The sequence below is a fragment of the Eschrichtius robustus genome, chromosome 17, assembly GCF_028021215.1.
Source record: "Eschrichtius robustus isolate mEscRob2 chromosome 17, mEscRob2.pri, whole genome shotgun sequence".
Classification (NCBI taxonomy): domain Eukaryota; kingdom Metazoa; phylum Chordata; class Mammalia; order Artiodactyla; family Eschrichtiidae; genus Eschrichtius; species Eschrichtius robustus.
The window spans coordinates 69,763,196-69,790,760 of NC_090840.1; positions in this window are offsets into that span (position 1 = coordinate 69,763,196).

Here is a 27,565-nt window from a genome sequence, read left to right on the forward strand (position 1 = left end):
GACAATGTCCTGGGGCTAGCCACTGCACTAGAAAGTAGAGGGTAACAAAAATAAGTAAGAAAGCCCCTGTTGAGTAGGAACCTGCAGACCTGATGCCTGGCAGAGAGGCCATGTGGCTTCAATCCCTGAGCTGGCACTACCTGTCTCTGTATCTTATCCTAATTGTTCCAAAGATTTGGGGCACTATGGGCCACTCTGAGAATCTGACGAAAAAGCACATAACTGTGCTTTCTCTCCAGGACAAAAGTACACATTTATATTAGTTTTACATAGAATATTAAGAGTTCTGTAGACTCTCCAAAGATAATCTATGGTCTCCCCAAAAAAATCTATGAAACTTAGATGAGAACCCTGCTTACCTGCTTATGAACCATCTCCAGTTACTCTGCAGGTCACGTTTACGATTCTCTAATCCTGTGATTTTAAGCGTAAGTATGTCCTGAAGATGAAGAATGAAGTGCAGAGCTAAGAATCACCGGCTCGGAGAGTCTCTAACAACAGTTTAAGCTGGGCTGGTATCCAAAAGAATCAAATTTAAGGGGAAAAGAAAAGGTTTATATCAACCTTAGGAAAAACAACCTACACCTTGTTACTCTTCTCATTCATTTAGTGCAAGTTAACCAGCCACCGCATCAGTGTTTGATTTACTCTCCCATTAGGATGACCTATCTTTGCAGCCCCATTGCTCACTACTCCAAATCTAGACTTGTGGTTTGGCTGTGTCTCAAGACTGTAACCATAAATGTCAATGTAAACACACATTTTCTAGAAGGATGATAAAGTCAAAACAATCTATTCTCAGGAAACCAATGTGCAAATGTATCATCATAATATGATTTTTTCTACAATTTATAAAACTCTGGTCAAAGTGCTTGTCGAAAAAAAAATTCCTAGTGCGATGCTTTTGTGAGCCACAGGCTCTCTCTTCTTTAACAAAGGCAATGAATGAATCAGGCTGCACTCAAGAGCACCGAAAGTCTGTACTGCCTCAATTTAGATAAAGGCTTGGAGCATCCAAGGGGCTCCTTTAGGGATCTATAGTCTAAAAAGAGGAGACCCCAATTCAAAGGGCAAGGTCAGGGTGATGTCCAGGACCAGAGTCTTAGAGTGGGAAGCACTCATTTGTGACATGATGGTTGCAAGAGCAGAGAAATGAGCTAAGCCAGAAATCAAACATGGACTGCAAAGTCCAAATATTAAACATAATCAGGAATAGTGAAAATTCTATTAAAGACCAGAAGTAGAAACTGAAAGTAAGTATGGAGTCAAAATTTGGAACAAAAGAGGAGATTTAGTAGTTCTGAGCATAAATGGTCAGAGGAGAAAGGGTAAGAAGGGTGTTGAGGCCCTGACATGAAAAATGATCTCAGACACCATCTGGCTTTTGCACCTTGTTTTAATGACTAGCTGAAATGTGTTCTTTGTAAGGATGGACTTGGCTTAAGGACCTCCAAATGGGGTCATAAAGATATTTTTTCCCAGTACGTATAACAATTTCATTAAATAGCATGGTACTTTTAAAAACTATAAGAAACTCATCATGCATTGAATTCCAAACCAACATATTGAATTTGGACTGTCTTGGCAAAAGCCAACCAAACTGAATATTTCCACTCTATTCTTTTTTTTTTTAATTAATTAATTAATTAATTTATGGCTGTGTTGGGTCTTCATTTCTGTGCGAGGGCTTTCTCTAGTTGTGGCAAGCGGGGGCCACTCTTCATCGCGGTGCGCAGGCCTCTCACTATCGCGACCTCTCTTGTTGCGGAGCACAGGCTCCAGACGCGCAGGCTCAGCAGTTGTGGCTCACGGGCCCAGTTGCTCCGCGGCATGTGGGATCTTCCCAGACCAGGGCTCGAACCTGCATTGGCAGGCAGATTCTCAACCACTGCGCCACCAGGGAAGCCCCTCCATTCTATTCTTGACACCATGACCTATCTAGTGATTATGTGGCCACCAGTCCAGTGACTCACAAGGCCAAGGTTTAGTTCCTCCATTCATGATTCCTTCCTCCATAAAAAAAATATTTAAAATTACATTTTCTGACTGCATTGTTATAAAGACAAATATAACCCCAGTTGGATTATGTCCATTTTTTCTTCTGATTTCAAAAAAAGTTGACATATTTGTGAGCCTTGTGCGTAATGGTGGTGTTAAATTAATTAAACAAGGAGGCCATTAGACTGAAATGGTTCTAATGCCTTAGAAACCCTCAAAAGCAAACCAAAATCTAAGCCTGTAAATTCCTCAAGGTTAAGAAATCAAAATCTAAGGACAAACAATTGCAAACAGCCAACTAGGCTTTCCCAAAATAATGCAATTGCTTAAGATATAACCAATCAAATAAGCTTCTTGCTTTGCTTCCGCCTTTTTTCTACAAGTCTTTCCCATAGTTCCTGTCGGTGAAGGGCTCCTAACCACTTTGAGTTTGGCACTGAGCGATTCTAATTGATTATTGCTCAAATAAACTCAGAAATTTTAATATACCTCAGTTTATCTTTGAACAGTAGTAAACTGACCCTAGTTGTAAAGATTTTTCAGTTCTCCATGGAACCTAGTCCCTGAGGCTGAGGCTGACAACAGAGGCTCTAGGATCTAGATTCAAGGAGAAAGGATTTTTCAGATGTGACTCAATGATGAGTATAACCTACGCCTGCCAAAGAGGGTGCTGCAAGAAGTCCCACCCTAACAATTACAGTTTACAGTACTTAAAAATAACTAATGTAGAAGAAGTTATGGAGCACTGGAATATCGTCACGTTGCAACTCCTAATGAACTGAAGATAATGAGATTCAAAGGTACCTGATGTCCAGAAAAAAAGGAGAGAAAACCATGCATTGCGCACGTTTAGAAAGAACAATACCCCCTATGAAATATTTCTGTAAAAAACATAAAGAAATGAAACTTGATTCTGACCGAGCCTCTAGATCCAAATACCAGTTTATAGGAAGAACAGGGAACGTAGAAGCACGTTAAATTGCACCATGTGGATGTAATCAGCAAAAGTCAGCCTATAGGAAAGTCCACAGAAGAAATGACCCAGTTCCTTCAACAAATGAATTCTGAGAGATAGAGACACAGATGGATCAGGAACCTATAGTTTAAAAAAGACACAGAATATTTACTCTAATCAAGTACAGTATGTGAGCCTTATTTGGATACTAATTCAAACAAACTTTAAAATGTATGATATTTACATAAAAACCATAAATGTGAAAACTGAGGATATCTCATTTGAATTTAGATATAGGAACTTTAGGAATCAGTGCTATTTCTTCAGTATGCTAATGGCATTTTAGTTATAGTTTTTAAAAGACGGACTTATCTTTTAGAGATATTTACTGAAATATTGATGGATGGAGTGATATGACATCAGAGATTTGCTTCAGAATAATACAGTCATGGGGAAAGTGATTGGGGTAGAGGAGAACCAAGATTGGCCATAAGTTAATAATTGTTAAACCTGGATGGTAGGCACATAAGGATTCATTATGCTGTTTTGTCTACTTTTTATGTGGTTGAAATTTGCCATGATAAAAAGTTCACAGTGAAAATAAAAGGCAAGAAAAATTTGTTTAACAAAACACACAAACAAAAAAACAAAAAACCCTGACAATTTACAATACTTAAAAATAACTAAAGGGCATGTCCAGAAAGTAAGTGCACAGAAAATGCCTCAGTGCTTCTCAACCAGGGGTGGAATCACCCCGCTGGGGGGCTTTTAGATCTGTAGGAGGGGGGATCAGTTGTCATTAATAACCAGGAGAAACGTACTATTGGCATGCAGGGGGGTGCAAGCCAAGAACTCTAAATGTCCTACAGGTGTGGTGTACAGGAGAAAAAACTCTTTTTTCCCTTCTACCCTCTTAGGTTCAATGGCTGGGGCCCACAAATCAAGCTGAAAAAAGACAGGCTAATGAGAAAAAAGTTTAATTACCTGTGTATCGATATATACAAGAGTTCACAAAGAAACATGGGGCTCAAGGAGGCAGCCAGATGACTGAGGCTTTTTACCATCTTAGGCTAAAGAAAGGAAAAGGGGTTTGGGGTTTCTGGGAGCACGAAGCAAGTTGTGGAAAGATGAGGGGAGGAGATGTATGGTAAACAAGGGTTGTCTGATGGCTGAATAATATTCCATCGTATATATGAACCACATCTTCTTTATCCATTGGTCTGTCGATGGGCATTTAGGTTGCTTCCATGTCCTGGCTATTATAAATAATGCTGCAATGAACATTGGGGTACATGTATCTTCTTGAATTATGGTTTTCTCTGGGTATGTACCGAGTAGTGGGATTGCTGGGTCATATGGTAGTTCTATTTTTAGTTTTTTAAGGAACCTCCACACTGTTCTCCAAAGTGGCTGTACCAATGTACATTCCCGCCAACAGTGCAGGAGGGTTCCCTTTTCTCCACACCCTCTCCAGCACTTATTGTTTGTAGATTTTTTGATGACGGCCATTCTGACTGGTATGAGGTGATACCTCATTGTAGTTTTGATTTGCATTTCTCTAATGATTAGTGATGTTGAGCATCTTTTGTTGGCCACGCTATGTGGGTAAGAGTCTCTCAGGTGATGAGATGTCTTCAGGGCACAGCTCTCTTCCTAACGTGGAGATAACTTACAAATCGAAATTTTCTTTATGAATGTAAATTTTCTTTACAAAAGAGGAAATTTATACTCTATATTTAGGCAGTTAGGGGGAGATAAACAGCTTTTCCTACATCTGCTTATTCTCAATGGTCTTTAGCTCAAAACAATTCATATACCAAAGAGGTGGCATATTCTGGCACCCTTCATTGAACCATCCTAAGAAGTGAAAAATAGTCCAGCCCAAAATGCCAATATCACCTCTATGAAGAAATCAATCAGATTGATTTGAGAGTCAAGTTATAATAAAGAGAGGAAAAACAAGAGAAACTATTACCTGCCCTGGTGACTTATGAACAAACTAGAAAATAAATGCAAATGTTATGTTGAAAGGTGACATCATTAAAAGTGACAGGAATTGTTACTTAATTTCTCTGTGCCTGTTCTTCCATCTGTGAAATGGGAATAAGAGTAACTACTTCATAGTGCTGTTAAGATTTAATTAATATATTTAAAGCATTTTGAACGGTACCTGGCACATAGCAATCCCTAACTAAGAAGTTTTATTATATTATTTATAAGGAAAAAAATTAAACCATAAAAATTTTCTTTAGAAAAAAAGTAATTTTTATCTTTGCTTTTGAACAAAAGGCAACCAACACTGGTTTGAATACCCTTGACTCCATCATGAAAAGGTTTTCCTCATCACTATAGATGCTTATCTCCTCTCTAGCTCCCTAATCCACCCATCCAAGGAAATGTGTCGTGAAAGTCCTTCCCACCAGACCCCAGTACTTCTCCAAGCGGAGACTGCACAGCCCAAGGGGTCTGGGGAAGAACAAGCTGTCTCTGGCAAAACCTGTCTCCCAGAAGTCCTCAAACCTGCTCTGGCCCCAACTGTACTCTGAGGCCAGAACTACAGGAAATTAGCAGCAGCCCTTGCCAGCCTGCTAATTCTGAGTCCCAACCCCTCATTCTGTGCTGCTCCAAGAGTCTTCTGGGCCAACTCTGATGCCACAACATATGATCTTCAATTTTGTCCAGGATTCTTTGTGGGGACAGGGGGATGGCTCCCAAGAGGGGTTTAAAGGGAACTCAGCCCAGCCCATCAGCACCACAAGGGCCCGGATGTCTCCCACACTCTGGTCTGGTTCTTTAGCATCTCCTGGGACACTGCCTGTATCACTGGCATGCTGGCATGCCCACCGCCCTTGCTCATGAGGATTCATCCTTTGCAGCTTACATGACTCTTCAGCTTCATTTTACAAACCAAAGAAATTTGGCAGATTTTCAGAGCCCAGAGCTAGAGACAGTGTGGGGAGTCATATAAATAATTTATATGCGGATTATGTCCTGATCCACTGACCTGTTTAGGCAAAAACAAGACATATAAACAAAAGCCTAGTTTTAATTCCACGAGCCTAACTGCAGGTTAAAACAAGAAGTTCTAACAATTAGGAGGTTAGAGGGAACTGAGCCCAAGGTGGAGAATATTTTCTGAACTCTGCTGTAAGTTCTACTCCATAAGAAAAAAAAAAAATTCTCTGACCTGAGAAAAACATTTTCTTCTAATATGTATCAATGGGCTAAAATTATCAGAAGTCTAGGTATCAATTTGAATCATGGCTCTACTACTTATGCAAGTTTTTAGACATCAAGTATGACTCAATTTCAACTATGACTTGTTTCATAGGATTGCTATGAGGGTTAAATGTGATAATGTATTTAATAAGTGCCTGGCACATAGAAAATCCTCAATAAATGGTAGCTGCTATTGCTATCATTATTATTATTTACATTAGTATCATGATCATTAATGACTATATTACATTTCCCCTCAATCAAATAATTGACAGCTGGCTATTCACTAATTTAGCAAATACTTATTTATCACCTTCTATGTGCCAGGTTCTGTCCTAGGGACTGTATACATAGTGCGGACCGAGAAGGTCTCCCTGCTTATGACACTTATATTTTGGTGTGTGTATGTGTGTGTGAGTGTGTTATAATAAAAAATATATATTTGGTCTTTGTCCCTGGTGCCTGGCACAGAGTTTCTAAAACTCTTGGAATTTCCAGAGTGACAGAAGCATCTTCTCTTATTCATAATGAGCCCCTTTTGACCATACGTGAGTTTATGCTAAGGAGGTAACTCATGGAGGGGGGCCTGGATAGCTTCAGGATGGGGTCTGGTCACCAGAAAAAACAACCACATGATTAGAGGGTTAGAACTGTCACCCCCAACCCCCCAATCTCTGGGGAGGGGCAAGGGACTGGAAATTGAGTTCAATCAAGAAAGGCCAATAATACAATCAATTGTGCCTACATAATTAAGCTTTGATAAAAACTCTGGAACAATGAGGCCAAGGGAGCTTCCGTTTTGGTGAACACATCGAGATGCTGGCATGCCCTATGCATCTCTTCCATTTGGCTGTTCTTGAGTCGTATCCTTTAGAATAAGCTAGCAGTGGTGAGTAAAGCACATTCCTGAGTCCTATGAGTCGTTCTAGTGAATTATCAAACCTGAGGAGGGGGTCATGGGGACTCCAAAATTTGTAGTTGGCTGGGCAGAAGTGTGGGTAGCCCGGGCACCCCATTTGCAGCTGGCATCTGAAAAGGGAGCACTTTCATGGGACTGAGCCCTTAACTTGCGGGGTCTGCCCCTACTCCAGGTAGTTAATGTCAGAACTGAATTAAACTGTTGGACATCCAGGCATCAAAGAAATCAGAGAAGCGGTTGGTGTTTGGAGAAAACCATACAGTGTATTTTCATATTGGGGGATGGTGAGAAAAGACAATAAAATAGGAGATGGACGGATAGATGAGAGAGAGGAAAAAAAAGAGAGAGAGGGCTCCATCATTTCAGATAATGATAAATGCTGTGAAGAAAATGATAGGATGGTGTAGGGGAGAAAGAATAATTTCCCTTCTAACCTTTTGAGTTCTTAACGGAAACCCCTGAAATAAAAGACAGATATGTGTTCCTCATGTATGCCTGGGAGATCCCCAGGAAAAACAAGTACCTCCCAGAGGTGACTTAGAATTCAGACTTAAATACCATCTCAGTAGGGAAAGGGGAGGGAAGACGCCAGCCCCTTAGGGGAGAGTAAATGACTTTTAGGAAAGATGAACAGGAACTTAGAAGAATAGATGAGAGTTGTGACAGTTTGTGACAAAGTTTGCCTGCTGAAGAGTCTACTTGTAGCCTCCTCTCCTATATGATGAGTCAATCTTCCCTGGCTGACCACCCTCCTGGGGAGGAGATCTGTGACAACTGACTTCCTTTGGGGAGGAACCATCTTTAGGCAGATTCGAAGAGCACAGAGAAAGCCTCTCCCTGCATTTGCTGTTTTCCAAGTGCCTACAACGCAAAATAATCAACATAGTGTCCTATGTTGGGGTGGCATGTTCTGCTGTCCTCATGGTACAAACAAGAATCACAGAAGGGGCGGCCACATTCGGTGGGGTGGTTGGGGGAGGCCTCTCAGAAGAGAGAAACATCGTGCTAAGTGCAGCATGCAGGTGGCTCACTGAAACCCTATGCACAAAGTATCTTCTTCATTGTATAGAAGAATGTATTGAGAGAGAGGGAGATTACGTCATTTGTTGCGGCCACCCAGCTAAACAGCAGCAGAGCTAGGATTCCCACTTAGTTCTGTCTCATCCTCCCAACGTTCTTACCTATTTCAATCTGGTCCGAGCTGCCCAACAGAGCTTTCCAAGTGACAGAAATGTCCCATAGCCATGCCGTCCAATAGGCCATATGTGACTATTGAGTGCTTGAAATGTGGCCAGGGGGTCCAAGGAACTGAATTTTTTATTTTATGGATGGATGGATGGATGGATGGATACGTGGGTGGATGGATGGGTGTGTAGGTGGCTGGATAGAAGGATGGATGAGTGTGTAGATGGGTGAACTTTTTAAGTTATTGCTTATAAAGCACTTATTTTATGCTTGTAACTTACTCCATCTACTGAACAAACTATAAAGTAGATATAATTATCTCCATTTTACCACTAAAGTAACAAAGACGGCGAGTTATGTTAAATCTAAAGGACCCATATTTAGCAAAGTTTGGGTATGAAATTTGGATGGATGATGATAAACAAAATTTATGCTTTTAACCCACTGCATCCTGGTGCCATGAATTAATGAATTAATGAGAGAATGAATGGTGAACCAATCTATCAACTAATTTCTTATAGAATTCCACTGTTTCAAAAACTCTCCATGTGCTTTAGAATTCTGTTGAAGCTTTCAAAAACAAAAGCAAGGCTTAGATTCAGCTGAAACCACCTATATTCAACCAGTTCAAAAATGGGGGAAAAGCCATCACAAACCAGCCACTACTCCCCATTTTTCTAGGGGATGAGAATATGGATAGCATTCGTCTTTAGCTCCCCTTTTAAATGTGGGACAAACCTCAGATCTCATCAGTGGGGATCTGACAGTTACATCAGTAGAGGGTTAAAACATATATGAACTTCATCTAAACCTCATTTGGGCTCCTCCCTTACTTTGGAAAGCTTTATATTAAACTTTGTAACATAAGGAGAATATGCAATTTAAATTAAAGAATTGGGGGAGGTTTGGGTGTTTTCCAGTCTTGGTCAGCAAACCCCAAAGGCCTATAATTAGGTTTTCCCTCTGTTTCTTCTTAGTTTGATCATCAAAACCATGGATGAGAATAAAGCTTAATCAGATAGATTGCCTACTCTTCCTTCAAGATGTAAATCTATTATAGACACAAAATGTCTTAAGGGATATTTTCCAGATACCTCCCAAATCTGTTTAGTTGGCCTGCTTTTATTCTGGTCTGTCCCATCCTTATAACCAAGTACAATGACTCCAAGCACAAAAATATAAGATAACTCTAATGTTACACAGATCTCACCTTGAGGAAGTTGGCTCTGTGTTTTCCGATAGTGGTTTTTCTAGTAGTACATTTCTTATGTTTCTTAAATATAAGAGGTACAGACATAATTGACCAATTTCAGGTCTTTCTTCTATCTGATAGTGACACCAAAAAGTACAATTGGGGCAAGCAATGAAAGCTGTAGTTTGAAAAGTCACCTCAAAGACCTATAATTTCTCTGTTAATAATTTGTTGTGGGTTTTTTTTTAGGCTATACTCATATGGTACATACACATCTGACTTTCTCTAGAATGTGCAGGAGTCTGATTGGTCTAGTGGGAAATACACAGATGGGCAGTTGGTGTTTCTGGTTCTAGGCAACATTATTAAACTCAGATTACGTGTTTGCCTCATTTTCCTTATCTATGAAGTGGAGCTTTAGAGATGCTCAGATGAGAAGGAAATAATTCCCCTAAATCCTTCATGCACTGTGTGATTAACCATGGCTTATACTTTGATTATTCTCCCCATGGTTCCCCTGCCTCTCTACCACACTCTATCAAACCATACCACTGAACCAAACACAAAGTTATTCTGGAAATGGGAAAATCACCATGCTGGCATCAGAGCTCAGGAAGAAGAACTTAATCCATTGATTACAGACGCACCTGCCTCTATGTGACATATGCAACATATTAAAGAAATTTACCATGTAGTATTTGTCAGTACCTTTTATGGGTTTATGTTTTACATAAATTTATGAAATGTATTTTTATAAACTATACTATCATTTAAATGATCCTATGACAGCTACCCCTTCCTTGGATCCTAATACCTTTAAAAATTTAAAAGGCAAATAATGTTGTCAAAGAGTAATGTATTAAAGTCCCTCCCAGGCAAGACCCTGGCTTTCTGATTCAAAGGTTAGTGGCTTCAAATCCTTTATCAGACCATTATGTTCTGCAAATATTAACATCAGAGACCAAAATCAGGGGTCAGCAATGGCTTCATGCTATTTTTATCGAGACTCAGCATATAGAAGTTTTTAAATAACTATTTGGTGGACAAAAAAATACCTTCCTTCACATAGAAAGAACTCATCCAAATAGGTAGGATTAGGCTTGGCAGCAAATGGCAAGACAAAAGACAGTGGATTAAACAAAACATAAATGTATTTCCTTCTCACGTGAATGAAGGCTTATGAGGACCCTCCGTGATCATCAGGCCCTTCCGAGCGCCTTCTGTCTCATTGTTCAGCTATCAGCTACCTGGCTCTCTAAGATTTCTGCTCCAGTTCCAGCTATCACATCTGAATTTAAACCAGCAGGAAAAAGGAAAAGAATGGAGAAGGCACACCTCCTGCCTATAAGGGCATTTCATAAAGTTGCAAATCCACTCAAAGCTTCAAGTCAATGCTGGATATTTTCTGTTAGTTCCTCCACCATATCGACTTTTCCACACTGTTTTGTGCTTTGAAGGGTTTGCCTGAACAGATGCCATCAGGGGGCTCCCTTGCCCTCTGGCTTCTGCTGAGTGCAGCCAGTGGGAGGTACACTCAGGAGACGAGAAGGTGGAGGGGGGTAAGTTCGGGGTATCTATTTCCCCAGCTTGCTCCCAGCCAAGTTGCTAGGGGTTGGCTCTATCTCTCTATCTAGTGTGGGAGTGGGAGTGTCTAATAAGACCAACTAAAAGTCAACTTTTTATTATCACCATGCACAGACAGTTCTAAACAATGTCAGGGATAAACACTCCTCCTGCCAGGGATAGATCCCTCCCACCTTTTCCTCTCCCCACCAATAGCTACTGCCTCTCCCAAGGGTCACACAGCCCCTGTCAGTCATCCATCTCCACCCAGTGACTCTCTCCAAGTTTGTTAACCACTTCTTCCCCTTGCCCCTCAGACCTAGGGATGAAAACAGCTCTCTGCATATGCTCCTCTGGGTTTCTAAAACTCCTGCACACACCCTCTTTACATAGTCACTTTATTAAATTCTGGTCAATTATCCAGTCTGAGTGTGTCATGTATTTCTTGCTGGCACCCTGGCTGATCCCACCCAGCAGCAAGGGAGACTTTATTCTGAAGTAGTCAAGAGCCAAGATAAAATTTAGAAGTTATTTATTGGGAAAAAAAAGGATAAACTAGGTATTAGGAGAACAATAGTCTCTGTCATCCTCAATAAATTACTTTTCCTATTCGAACTTGGAAATCACAGATCTACCAAATGAAAATACTCTTATGATTGTTCCCAGGAAAAACTCTCATTCCTCTAACTGCTTCTGCTACTTCCCTCCAAGGAAAGTTTCAAGGAAACTAGTAGATGGGTACAACTGAACAGTATATCCAGATTGCCGCCCTAAAGCCAAGTAGAAGGAATTTGATTCAGTCTTAATATCTACTCAGAGGTTCCCTTAGTAAAGGTTGTATTCAGAACATGACCAACTGACCAATCAGAGTGACATCCTGCCCAGTTAGAACAGACACTGCCTGGTGTGCCATTCCAGTGCAGATCCACTGGATATCTTCCGGCCCCCTAGGAGAGCTGAAAAGATAGCATTTGATCTCATCCCTGAACCTACAGACTCTGAGTACCTTCTAATCCCCGTGTCTGTTTCCTGAAGTCAGGCCTGTCTACACCAGCCCATCCTTGGCTCCTGGGCTGGATCAGCCTCCCCACAGGAAAGCCAACTTGACAGCTCCTATTTCTTAGCCATGAACTCCAGCCAGCACTCACTTTTAGCTTGTCAGCATCCACTCGGCCACTTCCTTGTAGTACTGGTTTTATGAAGGGAAAGGCAATGTTTAGAGGCAAGAAAGTGGCCGAGGATGAACAATTAATTGAAGAACTTTCATTTCCCTCCCTACCCCCCAAATAAAGTACCTAGTAAATTTGGATTTCATTGTCTTATTATAAAACAGTCTGCCCTGGGAGAGCCTTGGAAAGGAGTCTCCACAAGGCAATGAGATGTGCTTTTCAAAGCCATGTGTCGTTGTTATGGCAATCAGCACACAGGCCCCTATTATGCTGGAAGGAGCCCTGCTTCAGGGCCCAGAGAGCAGGACTTCCTGTGAGTGGGCTGCTGGTTGTTTGGTTGTTGCTACAACAAGCCTCTGAAAGGACTTCCAGGGGGTGGGGGTCAATGTTTGAAATCCCCCCAAGTCTGAATGGAGGTCTCATTTCCTTCCCCCTTGTGGTTAACTGGAAATGCCAAGCTCTTCTAAAAGTGAGACAAAGCCTTGTGTAGGGAAATGTTGAGGGTGAGATTTGTTTTGGCTGATTGTTTTTAATCTCTGTGCCAGACACTTCACACACACACACACACACACACACACACACACACACACACACATCACTGCTAATCCTTACAAGATCCCAGTGAAGTAAGTGTGACTGTGTGACTGGTTCTCATTTACAGAAGAGGAAACTGAGGTCCAGAGATGTAAATAACTCTGTGGCCCCTCGAAGCTGGGAAGCAGAAGCACAGTGATGGGATCTCAGTTTGGCCTAATTCAAGGCCCCATCATACAGTCTCCGCCTGCAAGCACCTTTCTCAGAACTGTGTAGAAGGCCAGACGTGAGGCTCTATGGACACAAACTCTCAACTCTGACCTCCACAGGTTGAGGTGGGCACGCAGCCGACCAAGTTGGTGTCAGAGAGAGGAAGATGATGATATTATCATGATAGCATCATGGCAATGCAGGCCAGCTGCCTGTGCCAAGATGGGCAAGGAAATCATCAGCAGAGGATGGGGAAGTGGGGTAAGATGAGTTTAACAGTTATTTTTTGCTATATGACAATCCACTTCAAAACTTAGTGGGGTATGGAGAACAGCATGGAGGTTCCTTAAAAAACTAAAAATAAAGTTATCATATGATCCAGCAATCCCACTCCTGGGCATATATCCAGAAAAGGCAAAAGCTCTTATTTGAAAAGATACATGCACCCCAATGTTCATAGAAGCACTATTTACAATAGCAAAGACATGGAAACAACCTAAGTGTCCACTGATGAATGAATGGATAAAGAAGATGTTCCATCGTATCTCTCTCTCTCTCTCTCTCAGAGAGAGAGAGAGAGAGATACGATGGAACATTACTCAGCCATAAAAAAAAATTAAATAATACCATTTGCAGCAAGAAGGATGGACCTAGAGATTATCATACTAAGTGAAGTAAGTCAGAAAGGCAAAGACGAATACCATATGATAACACATATATGAAATCCAAAAAAATGAACTTATTTACAAAACAAAAACAGACTCACAGACATAGAAAACAAACTTATGGTTAGCAAAGAGGAAAGGGAGGGAGGGAAAAATTAGGAGCTTGGGATTAACAGATACACACTACTATACATAAAATAGATAAAAAATAAGGACCTACTGTATAGCACAGGGAATATATTCGGTATCTTGTAATAACCTATAGTGGAAAAGAATCTGAAAAGGGATATATATATATATATATATGTATAACTGAATCACTTTGCTTACACCAGAAACTAACACAACACTGTAAGTTAACTATACGTCAATAGAAAATATTAGTGCGGTAGAACAACCACAATTTATTGTATCTCATGGTCTGTACTTTGCCTTGCGGTTCTTCTGCTCCTCACAATGTCCTGCTGGCATCACTCATGTGGGTGCCTCCAGCTGCTGGCTGGGATGGTTTGGAAGTTCTCAGAGGCCTCTCTCAAGGGTCTGGGACTGGGTACTGGCTGTTGGCTGGGTTGCTTCAGTTCTTTTCCATGTGGTCACCATTACTGCATGGTGTTTTATCCTCCAGGGGCTCTCCACATGTCTTCTCTCTCCAAGAAGATAGCTTAGGCTTCCTGACAGCATGGTAGCTGATTCTGAGTAAAAGAAGGCTGAAGCTCCCAGGTCTCTTAAGGGCTAGTCTCAAAGCTGGCAATGTCACTTCTGCCACATTGCACTGGTTAAAGCAAATCCACCAGCCAGCCCAGATTCAAGGAGAAGGGAAACAGATTCCATTCCTAAGTGGAAGGAGCAACACGTGCACAGAGAGAAAGGAGGACCTATTGGCAGTCATCTTTAGAGAAAATCTACTACAGTGGATGTGGTCAAGATTCCCTTTCAGAAGACAAATGCCCTGAAGAGGCAATAGAGAGCAGGATTTCTCCGCAGCAGCATGGTGGACAGGCCCCATCTAGAATGCCAATTCTGATTGATCATGGCTGCCTGAAGTGCACATTGAAGAGGACGCTGAAGCAGCATCCGGGTCCAGCAGGAAGAAGTTCCTCAACTGGATCATCCATTCACTCATTCCTCCTTTGATGGGGACAAAACAGTACAAACACACACAAGCACTACATCCTTTCTCAAGGAGTTTACACTCTAGTGGAGGAGGACAATAAACAAACAAATATATAATCTTTGAGGTAGAAAGTAATACTAAGAAAGAAAATGAAGAGTGATAGGTGTATTACTCATGTGTTTTTATCTTCTGTATTTCTGATGCTTTGATAACTTGGGGCCTTGCTGACCTTGGAGAGACTGCCACACCAGGGCTGACCAATTCCTGGAGATAATAAAGGACTGGCCTGGGAACATGCCTTTCAGCTGCAAACCAACCAATCCTGAGCCCACACATGCCCTCACCTCCCTAGTTGGGGCTCTAGCGCTCAGGGCCAATATTCACCTGCCCTAATCACCCCGGGGCCAAGTACTAGACAAGTCACAACAGCTCCTATAGCCTACTGAAGTTATTCTAACTAACCAATCCTAAAGCTGCTTACCATGCCTCTCCCATTCCTTCCAAACAAACCAGAGTGAAGGCTCTTGCTCACGTGTTCTTGTTGCTCGCTCTGCCTTCTCAATAACCCTTGTGCTTTCCAGTGTGTTCCTGCATGGCCTGGTAGCCCCTCCCTCTCGGGAACTGCGAGTAACAAGCTGTCTTTTCAGTGGCAAGTGTCTGCTGATCTGTTGCTTCACTATACCAGAATAATAATAATAAAACTACATCGTATACCAAAACCAGACAAAGATGTCACAAAGAAAGAAAACTACAGGCCAATATCACTGATGAACATGGATGCAAAAATCCTCAACAAAATACTAGTAAACAGAATCCAACAGCACATTAAAAGGATCATACACCATGATCAGGTGGGGTTTATCCCAGGAATGCAAGGATTCTTCAATATACAGAAATCAATCAATGTGATACACCATACTAACAAATTGAAGGATAAAAACCATATGAGCATCTCAATAGATGCAGAAAAAGCTTTCAACAAAATTCAACACCCATTTATGACAAAAATCTTCCAGAAAGTAGGCATAGAGGGAACTTACCTCAACGTAATAAAGGCCATATATTACAAACCCACAGCCAATATTGTTCCCAATGCTGAAAAACTGAAACCATTTCCACTAAGATCAGGAACAAGACAAGGTTGCCCACTCTCACCACTATTATTCAACATAGTTTTGGAAGTTTTAGCCACAGCAATCAAAGAAGAAAAAGAAATAAAAGGAAACCAAATCAGAAAAGGAGAAGGAAAGTGTCACTGTTTTCAGATGACATGATACTATATATAGAGAATCCTAAAGATGCCACCAGAAAACTACTAGAGCTAATCAATGAATTTGGTAAAATAGCAGGATACAAAATTAATGCACAGAAATCTCTTGCATTCCTATACACTAATGATGAAAAATCTGAAAGAGAAATTAAGGAAACACTCCCATTTACCACTGAAACAAAAAAATAAAATACCTAGGAATAAACCTACCTAAGGAGACAAAAACCTGTATGCAGAAAACTATAAGACACTGATGAAACAAATTAAAGATGATACAAAGAGATGGACAGATATATCATGTTCCGGGATTGGAAGAATCAACATTGTGAAAATGACTATACTACCCAAAGCAATCTACAGATTCAGTGCCATCCCTATCAAACTACCACTGGCATTTTTCGCAGAACTAGAACAAAAAATTTCACAATTTATATGGAAACACAAAAGACCCCGAATAGCCAAAGCAATCTTGAGAAAGAAACATGGAGCTGGAGGAATCAGGCTCCCTGGCTTCAGACTATACCACAAAGCTACAGTAATCAAGACAGTATGGTACTGGCACAAAAACAGAAATATAGATTAATGGAACAGGATAGAAAGCCCAGAGATAAACCCACACACATATGGTCACCTTATCTTTGATAAAGGAGGCAAGAATATACAGTGGAGAAAAGACAGCCTCTTCAATAAGCGGTGCTGAGAAAACTGGACAGGTACATGTAAAAGTATGAAATTAGACCACTCCCTGACACCATACACAAAAATAAACTCAAAATGGATTAAAGACCTAAATGTAAGGCCAGACACTATCAAACTCTTAGAGGAAAACATAGGCAGAACACTCTACAACATAAATCATAGCAAGATCCTTTTTGACCCACCTCCTAGAGAAATGGAAATAAAAACAAAAATAAACAAATGGGGCCTAATGTAACTTAAAAGGTTTTGCACAGCAAAGGAAACCATAAACAAGACGAAAAGACAACCCTAAGAATGGGAGAAAATATTTGCAAATGAAGCAACTGACAAGGGATTAATGTCCAAATTTACAAGCATCTCATGCAGCTCAATATAAAAAAAACAAGCAACCCAATCCAAAAATGGGCAGAAGACCTAAATAGACATTTCTCCAAAGAAGATATACAGATCACCAACAAACAGATGAAAGGACACTCAACATCACTAATCATTAGAGAAATGCAAATCAAAACTACAATGAGGTATCATCTCACACCGGTCAGAATGGCCATCATCAAAAAATCTACAAACAATAAATGCTGAAGAGGGTGTGGAGAAAAGGGAACCCTCTTGCACTGCTGGTGGGAATGTAAATTGATACAGCCACTATGGAGAACAGTATGGAGGTTCCTTAAAAAACTAAAAATAGAACTACCATACGACCCAGCAATCCCACTACTCGGCATATACCCTGAGAAAACCATAATTCAAAAAGAATCATGTACCACAATGTTCATTGCAGCACTGTTTACAATAGCCAGGACATGGAAGCAACCTAAGGGTCCATCAAAAGATGAATGGATAAAGAAGCTGTGGCACATATATACAATGGAATATTACTCAGCCATAAAAAGAAACGAAACTGAGTTATTTATAGTGAGGTGGATGGACCTAGAGTCTGTCATACAGAGCGAAGTAAGTCAGAAAGAGAAAAACAAATACTGTAAGCTAACACATATATATGGAATCTAAAAAAAAGAAAAAAAAAAGTGGTTCTGAAGAACCTAGGGACAGGACAGGAATAAAGACACAGACGTAGAGAATGGACTTGAGGACACGGGGAGGGGGAAGCATAAGCTGGGACGAAGTGAGAGAGTGGCATGGACATATATACACTATTAAATGTAAAATAGATAGCTAGTGGGAAGCAGCCACATAGCACAGGGAGACCAGCTCAGTGCTTTGTGACCACCTAGTGGGATAGGATAGGGAGGGTGGGAGGGAGATGCAATAGGGAGGAGATATGGGGATATATTTATATGTATGGCTGATTCACTTTGTAATAAAGCAGAAACTAACACACCATTGTAGAGCAATTATACTCCAATAAATATGTTTAAAAAAATAAGTTTATTGCAAATGTCCCAAATAATTATGGAAAAACACTTTTATGATGACATTAAAAAAGAAAAAAAATTGAAAAAAAAAATAAAACTACATCGTAAAACAATAAAGACCCTTTCTAATAAGGTAACATATGAGCAGATGCATGAATGAAGGAAGGAAGTCAGTGATGGAGGTAAGGCAGAGAAGAACATTACAGAAGGAACGATCAACACAAAGGCCCTTGGAAGCGCATTCTCGGCTTATCCAAGGAACACCTTGGCTGCAGTGGAGTAAGCAAGAGGGAGAGTGCTAGGAATGAGATCTGTGAGGCAGCAGGGAGCACAGAATGTGACTCTGCCATGGGTAGGTAAAGGGTGTCCAAGGGACACTCTATGTGGGTGCCCTCCAATAGAAACGCAATGAGAAAACACAAATACAAGTCGCATATGTGATTGCAGTTTTCCAGTAGCCACATTCTTAAAAGTAGACAGGAACAGGCACAAATAATGTTAATAATATATTTTATTTAATCCAACATATCAAAAATGTTATTCCAACATGTAATCAATATAAAAATGATTTTTCATACCAAGTCTTCAAAATCCAGTATGCGTTTTATGCTTACTGCACATCTCAGTTCAGACTCACCATATTTCAGATCATCAACAGCCATTTGTGGGTGGTGGCTACCATATTGGACAGTGCAGTTCTATATCATCTAGGCCAGTATTTCCCAAACTGGTCTATCTCAGAAAACTGTTCTTGATATATTAATAAACACACTGGGAGAATAGACAATTTGTTCTGTAATTGCTATGGACAATATATGTTCCCCCTACCCCACCCAAAATTCATATGTTGAAACCTAATTCCTTAAAGTGATGGTATTTGGAGGTGGGGTCTTGGAGTGATTAGGTCATGAGGGTGGAGCCCTCATGAATGGGATTAGTGCCTTTATAAAGGAAGCACGTCTTCTACCAGGTGAGGGCACAGCAAAAAGACCATGAACCAGGAAGAGGACTCTCACCAGACACTGCATCTGCCGGCACCTTGATCTTGGACTTCCCAGCCTACAGATCTGTGAGAAATAAATTTCTGTCATTTATCAGCCACCCAGTCTATGGTATTCTGTGACAGCAGTTTGAACTAAAACAGTGTTCAAATAAGTAAAAGCAGAGACACACTAGTTCAACAAATTTTAAAATGTTTTCAGCTGAAAAAAGTAGCAAAATCGTGATTATGTTAATTTACACCATGAATCTCCTCACGAGGCATAAACTAAGAATTCAGGTAGTATATTTTAAGAGCTGTGCTTTAGAATCCCAGGAGTTTCCATTGAGAGACTCCTAAGGGACTCCTACCCTCCCTGGTTACAAGACAAGTAGCTCGGAATCCCCCCATTTCCAATTCATCTGTTCTGATATTGCTGATATTCATTTGTTTCCTTGATTACCACTTAATGTAATATCCCCATTGAAAAAAGGTTGCAAAGTTTTTTTAAAAATCCCTGGGTTCTCTAACTGTTTTCACACGTACCTCAGAGAATATAGTCATTCCTCATCAATTTAAGGAAGGCTGTGTTGTGTGCTGCAAGTGTGCTGTAGGAAAGAGCTTTGCAAGGGCACCAGGGGCCACAAGACAGCACCCTCTTCAGTGCGGATGGCCTCGTCGCAGCTATGGGCACAAGAGGGGCTGTGAGCACCTTCCTGGTTGAGCGTCCAGGGAAGGCTTTACTCTCACAGCAGATGGCTGCTCTGACCCAGGCTGTTCATTCATGAATGGCCAGCTCTTCACGCTCCCATCACGCAGGGATGCTCTGCTGTTGGAAGCAAACCTCAGACTCCAGGGGCAATGACAATAATTCCTGTTTGTATTTGCAAGTATAGCCCAGAGGTAGGTGTCCCCCCGACGGTGACATCTTCTTTCACCCATTGCAACCATTGAGTAAACTCAGCACTCTGCTTTGTCCCTAAAAGAAAACCCATTCCATGAGGCATGGGTGAGAAATGGATGTTTTACTAAAGATCTTGTTGGGGAGAGAGTTTAAAGCACAGTAATTCACTTCGAAGAAAGCCCTGTGAAGCACTTCTCTTTTCTCAGAATCTCCCCTACGACACCCTGCCACCATGTTATCACTCTCCCTCTGTCTCTGAGTCTCTCTGTGTCTCATCCTGTCTGTCTCTGTGGCTCTGTCTCTTTCTCTAACTCTGTTTATCTCGATTTCTGTCCCTTTGTCTCTCCCTATCTCTGTTCATCCCTCTGTCTTTCTCTGTGTAGCTCTATGTCTCTCTCCTTCCCCAGCTCCAGCTCTGGTCTCCCCCATAGACAACCTTCAGCCTCCTTCCCATCTCATGGTTTCTAAAATGTGCACTTTTCATAGGAAAAGCCATTTAGCCTTACCCAGGATTCTCCACACTCAACACTCTGTCACCAAGTATGGCCTTGTTCTCATGTAGGAGAAGAGGATCATGAGGTTTTCTTTTTCTTAATCTATCTCAAGTACCCCCTCCCAATCAAGACACACAAATCCATGGAATAATTACATCCCCCTATTCACTGCACATTAGACAGTGCCAGGATTGGAGTCCAGCTCGACCACTACTAGCTGTGACCTGAGTGATCCACTTAACCCATTTGAACTGTACCTTTTGTGTATCTAACATATGGATTATAACACCTATGCCAAAGAGTTCTTCCAGGGTTATATGTGAGGGTGCTTCCTTAATCTCAAAACAAAGGTACAAATGTAAAAGATGGCAATTACTACAGCTGCTGCCTCCAGGTGGTCAATGCAGCCCAAAGCATTAACCTCCTTACACAAACAGGCAAGCTGTCCAAGGAAGTATTAACCTCCTTTCACAAAGGCAAGCTGTGAAAATAAGTGAGAAGGAGAGGGAGACGGAGAAACCACGAAACTGGGGAAAGTGCTCAGGAGGGAAACATCTGGACACAGATGTCTCACCCACAACAGTGGTGTCTACACACTTTGATTGCTTACTGTATCAATCAGAGCTTCAACAGAAAACAGAGAGCACACTCTAAGTAATTTGAGGACAGTTTAATAGGACTATTTTCAAAATGAAGCCTGTGGAGGAACTATGTGAGAAGGAACAGTACCCCAAAGCTAATAACTGTGAGGGCTGGTACCACTCCTGGTCCTGAAGGGGCACAGGGGTAAAATCTGGTGGCAGAGGGGCCACGTAGAGAGAGTTACTAGGCAGTAGGTGTAACCTGCAATTGAGGGACACAGCCAACCCATGGAAACATCTCAGGGAGAGAGCAGGGGGAATAAATACCCTAAACTCACTTTCTTCCCTTCAATGTCCTGCCAGCCCAGAGATAAACCCATGCATCTATGGTCACCTAATCTATGACAAAGGAGGCACATGTAAAAGAATGAAATTAGAACACTCCTTAACACCACACACAAAAATAAACTCAAAATGAATTAAAGACCTAAATGTAAGGCCGGACACTATAAAACTCTTAGAGGAAAACATAGGCAGAACACTCTTTGACATAAACCACAGCAAGAACTTTTTTGACCCACCTCCTAGAGTAAGGAAAATAAAAACAAAAATAAACAAATGGGACCTAATAAAACTTAAAAGCTTTTGCACAGCAAAGGAAACCATAAATAAGACGAAAAGACAACCCTCGTAATGGGAGAAAATATTTGCAAACGAAGCAACTGAAAAAGGATTAATCTCCAAAATATACAAGCAGCTCATGCAGCTCAATATCAAAAAAACAAACAACCTAATTTAAAAATGAACAGAAGACCTAAATAGACATTTCTTCAAAGAAGACACACAGATGGCCAACAAACACATGAAAAGATGCTCAACATCACTAATTATTAGAGAAATACAAATCAAAACTACAATTAGATATCACCTCACACTGGTCAGAATGACCATTATCAAAAAATCTACAAACAATAAATGCTGGAGAGGGTGTGGAGAAAAGGGAATCCTCCTGCCCTGTTGGTGGAAATGTAAATTGATACAGCCACTGTGGAGAACAATATGGAGGTTCTTTAAAAAACTGAAAATAGAACTACCATATGACCCAGAAATCCCACTCCCAGGCACATACCCAGAGAAAACCATAATTCAAGAAGATTCACGTACCCCAATGTTCATTGCAGCATTATTTACAATAGCCAGGACATGGAAGCAACCTGAATGTCCATCAACAGAGGAATGGATAAAGAAGATGTGGTACATATATACAATGGAATATTACTCAGCCATAAAAAGGAATGAAATAGTGCAATTTGCAGGGACATCGATAGACCTAGAGACTGTCATACAGAGTGAAGTAAGTCAGAAAGAGAAAAACAAATATTGTATAATATCGCTCATATGTGGAATCTAGAAAAATGGTACAGATGAACTTATTTGCAAAGCAGAAACAGAGACACAGATGTAGAAAACAAATGTATGGATACCAAGGGGGGAAGGGAGGGGTGGGATGAACTGGGAGATTGGGACTGTCATATATACACTACTATGTATAAAACAGATAACTAATGAGAACCTACTGTATAGCACAGGGAGCTCTGCTCAATGCTCTGTGGTGACCTAAATGGGAAGGAAATCTAAAAAAGAGGGGATATATGTGTACGTATAACTGAGTCACTTTGCTGTACAGCAGAAACTAACACAACATTATAAAGCAACTATATTCCAATAAAAATAAATTTTAAAAATTAATTTAAAAAAAACATCCTGCCAGGGCTCCACATGGGCCAAACCCATTTAGAAATTGGAAGGCAAGGAAGATCTTGATATGGTTCATGCAGAACCACCTCCCAAGACAGACAGCAGGGTGGAGAAGTGTTCTTCCTTCTTAAAGGTGTCTCTAGAAGGAAACACAAAATACATCTAGCACAATTACTCCCATATTTAGATAGATCTTGGGCACACAGAGGAAGGTACTTGCTGTTTCACTGATTTTCATGAGCTCTGAAGAATGAAAATCTGGGGGCCATCCTGCCACCACAGAGGAAAAGTCTATCTGAGAATGACATCAAGCATAGGTAGGCAAAGCTGAACAATGGAGATAAAAAGAACTGTGATGATGCAATCTGAACCCCTGAATGCAGCCATACCCCAAGCTAGCCAAACCGGCAAGCAGCCAGAATGAAAGCTAGATTCATCAGTATTATGAGCTGATAGATTCCATTTTTCCTAAGCTAGTTCATATTGCCATCTATCCCTTGAAGCTAAAAGATTCCCAAGTAACACTTCTTATTGTAAGTGAAGAAACTGAGATGCCAAGAAATCAATTAACTTGAATTAAGTCCACATGTCACTAAATGGCAGCGCTGTAATTCTATTCCAATTTAGCTCCAAAGTCTGTGTGCTTTCCACTATACCCCACAATGCCCCAGAGTCTCTTGTTCTCCTGACCCCCGTTGTGGACACTGATTTTCACACATGCTGGTTTCCACTTGGACCACAGATGCCTTTAGATTATTCAGATCCCACTGGAGACCGGTTCCCATGGAACTCTTCCATCCTCTTTCACTTCTCTTTGCCATGCGCCTACATTATCTTAATCTCTAAAAGCTGGTTTTCACAATCTAAACAACTCAAAGCAGTAAGAGCTGTGACTGTGTAGGAAAGAGAGGAAAATAAATCTTGCTGATTTGGGATCCGGCTACAAGACAAATTTCCACAATAGCCCTTGGAGTAAATGACAAGTTCTATTCTCACCGATGGCGGAGTGCCATATTTTGACAATAGTTTCAACAGGAGTGGCCTGCTGGGAGGGCAGTGTTGGTGATGCTTCTTGAAAAAGGTTTTTCAAAGATGCAATGTGCTTTTTCCCCACTTACCGATTTGTTTGGGAAAGGGAGAAAATGTCAGAGGAAACATGAGATGACATTTGAAAACTTGAACAATGATAGCCATTGATGAAAGCATGAATGTAGTAAAAACAAAACAAAAGGAACACTTCTTTCTCCCTTGGTAGAAATTTCAGAACACATCCATATTCTTGGCCATGGAGTATACACTCTGTCTTGGTAACTAGATCCTTACCTTGTGGCCAAATCGGTCAGACAAGGAAAAGACACAGAGCAGAGCAAGGAGAAACCCCCCTGCCAGAGTTCCTCGCAATATACATTCACACACACACACACACACACACACACACAGAGACACACACACACACACACACACACAGAGGCACACGTACACACACCAAGGAACCTACCCAAATGCAGTGAGAAGCAGAGGGTGCATTGACTTTGGAGACAGAGAAAATTGCATACAAATCCTGGCTCTGCCACTTTATATTATGTGCACATTGGGAAAATTACATAACCTCCCCAAGCCTTGTCTATAACATGGGGACAATACCTACTGCTTCGGCTTGCTACAAAGATTCCATAAGATAACATCACTGGGGTCCCATAAATAGCAGTGATGGTTATTTACTCTTTCCTAGGAACAGCTCAGGTCAGGTCTCCCTGACAGGGCTTCAAGCATGGCATAATGATGAAGCTTTGGTTTCAGACGAATCTGGGTTCAAATCCTGGCTTAGTCAAGTCCTAACTCTGCGTCTTAGGACAATGCATTCATTAGCTTTTGCTGCATGAGAAATGACCAGAAAATCTCAGTGGCCTGCAACAGTAGCACTGATTTTGCCTGAAGGTCTGTGGGTCAGCCAAGCGCTGGCTACTCTAAACCGAGCTCAGACCAGGTGGCTTCTCTGAGTCTTGTTGCAGTTGCTCACACACCTGCAGGCTGGCCGAGAAAGCTTTCCTGAGGTGGCTTTGTTGTGTGACTCTCCTATTCTACTCTTGAATCAGAAAAGATATTTCCCAGCACCTGGGCATGTTTCCATGGTAATGGTAAAAGCACCAGAGGGCAAGCAAAAACACACGAGGCTTCCAAGGCCTACGCCTGGCACCGGCACACCATCACTTCTGCCATATTCTACTGGCCAAAGCCAGTTGCACAGCCAAATCCAAAATCAAGAGGCTTCAAAATACTCCTGTACCTTTAGTGGGAAGAAGTGCAAAGTCACATGACAAAGTGACAGGAAGGTGAAGAATTGGGGAGGGTGATGTAACCTATCTCTGTTGAATAATCTGTCTTGGTTCCTTAATCTGTAAAGTAGGAATAATTCTACCTACAAAATTGGTTCTTTTAGATATTAATGATGTATTTGTGTGCCCAGCACACTCCCTGGCCCATAAAGAGTACTTGATAAATGTTGGCTAATAGTGGGAGTCAATGCAGTGGTAGTGTGAGTGGAGAGGTACAATGTCCCAAAACTTTCTAGAGTGTTCTGGCCTGTTTTCTTCATTCATTCATTCATTTATTAACTATGTATACAATATTCATTAACTACCCACATAATCACAATGCAGGGAGTACAGGGAGTATGAAGGGAGAAGGGTTTGTTGGGGACCATACCAGGAAAGACAGGCATTCCTGTCTTAGTTTGCTGACCGTACAAAACTTCCTTAGTTTGCTGACTGTACGAAAGAGTGATTTCAATTAACATTTGCATAGCATTTTCACATCCAGGATCTAATTTGATCCTGAAAACTACCCTTTATTGTAGGTCTTGTTATCCCTGTTAAATGAAAGATGAAACTAAATCTGGCTGAATATCTCAGTGATGTTTGCCAGACAAGCAGCAGACAAGAGGTCACCACCTCATGAAGTCAAGACCGTATCTAGGTGCCACCAGGATTACTTTAGGATGGGACCATCACTCAGGGTCTCCTTCTCACTCAGAATTCATAGAGTCTAAACAGTTTATAGGAAACATCACAGTAATGCCATGTCACATCTGATGCTTGTTCCATTCATCCACTTATCTATCAAACAGTGAATGTCTGGCTTGAATGAGACAGACATTCACTGTTTTATAAATAAATAAGGATGAATGGGCATTATCCTGGAGAAAGAAATAGGAGATTAGAGAAGGACAGGGCATTTCAGATAGAAGCACAGCATAAGCAAAGACAAATGGTGAGAAACCTCAAAGTACCTGTGAGAAAGTGAGGAAGTTCAACGGAAGGCATCAGTTTCAAGGCTGGAATGGAGTAGATGATGCAGGAGAAGTAGTCTGACATTTTATCAGGGATGACCATGTATGTCATGTAAAGAGGTATGGATGTTAGATTATAAACAGTGAAGGGTCTTTGGAAGGGTTTAAAAAGGGGCCTGATGAAGATAAGTCTGAACTTTCTAAAGAGCCACATGCCAGCTGTGTGGGTAAGGGCTCTGAAGAGTGTCACATCTTTATAAGAAAAACAACCAGCAAACATCCTTCGACTTGGCTACTTTATAAAAATGAAGTAGATGGAAGGGCTGGTAGTGCTGGGGTTGAGCCCATCCTTAGAAACTTAACAGATGGGGGGAATGGTTATACAAGCACAAAAGAGGGACCTGGTAATCAGATCTGAACACAGCAACCTGAATGACTAAACTATGAGGAAACTAGGAGGGCATTTCCTCATCCCCCCTCATTACAGATGAGAAAATCATCGCCCACAAAATGTACAGACCTGCTGAAGGTCACCCAGGAGCCTCCTCAATCCCCGTCCTGTCCTTGTCTCACCCCCATCCAGACATCCCACCTCCTCTGAAGGAGACTACGCAGGGCAACTGAGTATTTACTAAGTGCAGGCACTTCAGAGGTCAGAGAACTGGAGATCTTTGGGAGATTTTGTCACTTAGCAACCCCTGTCTTTCTTGGCATGGCCCCCAACAAACCCTTCTCCCGTCATACTCCCTGCACTCTGGGCTCCCATGGAGGCCAAGGAGACATAGATACCAAGGGCATGCAGAGCCAGTAGCAGCTATCCTAAGAGAAGAATAGGTTCCACAGTCCAGTGGAACGTTTGTGAGTTAAAGCTAATCCCATAGGAGGAGGTCGCTGAGATAAGTGAAAGGAAAATGAATGGTTCTGAGGGAGCCAAATCCAAATTAGGACGTGTCAGAGACCAGAGGAAACCAGATGAGGAGTGGCCCAGCCTCAACTTCCAATCTGTCCAGTGGACACTCTTAATGGTCCAACCCTTATTATAGTAACTTTGTTCCCCAAACATCTTAAAAGGCCCCCCCAGCACCTACCTTTTGCCTCCTAATCTCAGTTCTTGCTGAGCTGGGGGGTCCTCAGGCTGACTCCTTGGCTCTCACTAAACAATCAATACATATGACCTTGAAGTTCAAGGTCTCTCAGACTGCTTCTCATCACTAAAGTAAAAGGCCAATTATATTGCCAGCCCACTCCTCACTTCCCACCTTCAATTTATTCACACAATTCTTCAATGTCCCCAGCAGAAACTGCACTTAAAATAGACCAAGGAGAGGCCCCTTTACTATAACAAAACGCAATTGTTACCATAAATCAGAAGAAAACAGAAAGGATAAATCTAAAGGAATACATCTGGGGTTAATCGTCTGTTGGCAAATAATCTTTTCTTGTTCCTCCCTAAGGTCTATTGGGGGGATGGGGTGGCAGGGAGTGGTGTATT